Source organism: Rousettus aegyptiacus, unplaced genomic scaffold, assembly GCF_014176215.1.
Source record: "Rousettus aegyptiacus isolate mRouAeg1 unplaced genomic scaffold, mRouAeg1.p scaffold_m13_p_7, whole genome shotgun sequence".
NCBI lineage: Eukaryota > Metazoa > Chordata > Mammalia > Chiroptera > Pteropodidae > Rousettus > Rousettus aegyptiacus.
In genome coordinates this window covers 100,832,708-100,835,789 of record NW_023416310.1, presented here as the reverse complement: position 1 = coordinate 100,835,789, position 3,082 = coordinate 100,832,708, and positions in this window count along the sequence as shown.

The following is a 3,082-nucleotide window of genomic DNA, read 5'->3' as shown; positions in this document are numbered from 1 at the left end:
TTTCAGCACTAACCGGGTGCTCTGATGTGATACCACAAACCAGGAGCTGGAGGGAAGGGTGCGGGAAAGCTAGGAGAGGCATCTGATGACTGATGGGAGAAGAGAGGGCAACACCGGGCCAGGGCCCGGGCCGGGCTCTGTCCCTTCGGAGTCATGCTTAGAATCTAATTAGAAATCAGTTAAAAACCCGGAAACTGAAGCTGGCAGGCCCCTAATCTGAATATCAGGTCTTCAGAGGGGGAAAGTAGCATTTTTATCATTGGAGGTCAAAGTTTAAATTTAGTTTATATCAGATTACCAAAATATGCTTTCAGTAAGGTTAGATTCTCATGCTCGGAGAGAGTGGAACTGTAATGAAAGCAAACAGGGCGGGAGATAATCCCATTACAGATGAACTCTTCACTGGAACCTCAAACATTTGGGAACCATATAACACCACCTCAGCAGGGAGATAAAGGCGAGCAGGCAGAGCTGGGAAGGATCCTATTTAACGTAACCCCTGATTTATTTTATAGCGCTTTGATAAATGACTTAGGAATTAATTAGTTTTTCTTCTGCTTCTCCTGCTAAAATTTAAACCCCACGAGGGTAGGAATTTTTGCCTGTTTTGTTTACTGCTCTATCCCCACCATGTAGATCAGACTGGCTCTTAAGAAACACTCACTGAATATTTGTTGAATGAAGGAGGGAACCTCAGTTCCCCTGAGAAGAAAGCAAATGTTTTTTTTTTTTTAAATTGTATTAAATTTATTGGAGTGTCATTGGCTAATAAGATTACATAAGTTTCAAGTGTACAATTCTTTAATACTCATAGGCACAAAAGCAAAGATTTTTTAAACCAGAGACTTTGAAACTAGGGTAGGGAGCCAGCCCCTGTGGTTTTGGGAGAAGCAGCGATTGTACCGGAAGGAAGAAGGTGTTATCATTCCTACTGGTTCTGGAAGGGAAGCTGTAAGTCCCAGATTGGGGGTGGCCAGCTCCAAGTCCATGGGGCCGGGGGCCTTGCGTGGGCTTAATGCTGAGTGGTGCTCAATGGTCAGGTGTGGAGCCGGAATTAATAAGGGGGTTGGGTTGGAAGAGCCCTCAGTCGTGTGGCGAGGAGACAGTATCTGTCCTTCCCCCACCTTCTCAGGAGGTGATTTGGTATAGGCTGAGCAGGACCAAGCTAACAACTCCAGTGTCAGACTGGAAATGGGCTGGGGGCATGATTCTCTGGAGGCCACGTGAGCTACCCCACACAGGTCAGCTTCTTTCTGGGTGGTAACAAGCCTCCTGAGGGCTGAGAGAGGGGACTAGCAGAAAGGGATTTGTCTGTCTCTTCATGGCCAAACAAAATATTCTTTATCAGTCTTGTAACCCCCAGATCCCAACTTCTATTTCCCAATCTCTGGTGGCATTATGGCTGTGCCAGACACCAGGATGAAAAATCAGAGCTTCTCCGGCAAAGACCAACGCTGTGAACCAACATTGATTAGACATATAGGCACTGAGCACCGCTCTGGCCAGGCACCGGACAAAGAAGCGTGGACCAGACAGATCTGGTCTCTACCCTGGGGCAGCTCACATACCATCTGGCAAGAGAGCGCCTGACCACGTGCTTCTAGGTTGACCTGGGGTGGGTTGACCTGAGGTGGGGGTGGCTATGGGAACTGGCCACGGTTGGGCCTGGCATGAACGCTGCTCTGCGGCCCCAGAGGTGAGCTCTGCAGGCCTGTGCTCCCTGGTGGGACACCCAGACATTCGAGAGCCCATCTTTGGCTCAGCCCTCAGAGCAGAGAACAGTCTGCTACATGAGTCATTCCCAAAGAACCGGTCCTTTGTGAAGGCAGCGTTCAGACCACTGTGCAAACTCTCGTTTACCAGTCCCACCTTCCAAAGAGTAGGAGCTATGCCGGGCGGAGCTCAGGAAGCTTCCTGAGCAGGAACAGTGTGCCAGGCCCTTTCCCAGGCCTTGGCCTCTCGTTGCCGGGCTCGGGTACAACCAGGGGCCTTCAGTTCATGCTGCAGCTATCATCTTCTGCGCTCCCCTAATCCTCCATTCATCCAAGTCCTTCCACTCTTAAAGCCTTGGAAGCCTCTACCGTAGAGCCCTCCCTGAATACCCCAGACCCAGGGAGCTTCTGAACCCCTGTGGGTTTTTAATTGTTCTCTAGGGCTTCCTGTCATTCTCTTCCCACCTTGGCTGTGAGCTCCATGAGTGCTGGGGCAGTGCCACTTCCCGCATAAGCATTACTTAGTAGTTCCATAGTGTCTATTAAGCATGTCTTGAGTCTTAGCTACCACTTCTCCTTTGTTAGTGAGCTTTGTTTCTTGGAGTAATCAAAAACTTTTCCACTTAAAGGTAATATAAAACTCATTTATGTTTGCTGTCAAAAACTGAGCAAAAAGAGGTGTATACAGAAAAAGTTAACAGTTTGTGGGTCCTCCTTTAATCCTGTTGCCCTGAGGTTATCGGTGTTAGAAACATGAAACAATTTCATCTATATCCCTCTCCGCACACAAACTTAAATAAAAGTGTGTCTACGTAAGTTGGGATTTTACCTTTTCTTCTTAGAAAAAATAAAAATTGGCTCATACTACACATAAACACAATGCTCTCCATGTTGACCTTGTTTTCCAATTAGCACCACATCTTGGTACTACATTCCCTAGTAAACTTGCTGAAAAGAGCCACCCCTATCAGTAAGGGACATAAGCAGATTCAAACCTTTCAACACGTATGAATAAGTTTTGAAATGTCTATTAATATAAAAACAGAGCGACATATTACTAATAAAACAATCGGTGTTAAAGGACAATACGTTATGATATGTGAAAAATGAAAAAAAAAATCCATCAGGACCTTTTTTGTGTGTTCATAAGTGTAAGTTGTTATTTATTCTTTTCCCTGTAATAGCTGCCTAATTTATATTCGATGGTAGAGACATAATACAATTTAGTCAATATTTTAACTGATGGACATTCATTTCAATTTTAGTTTTTTGCCCTAACAAACAATGCTACGATAAACATTCTTGCAGGGACGGCCTATAGGACAAATTCCTAAAAATAAGACTGCAGGTTTTTTAAACTTTGACAGATG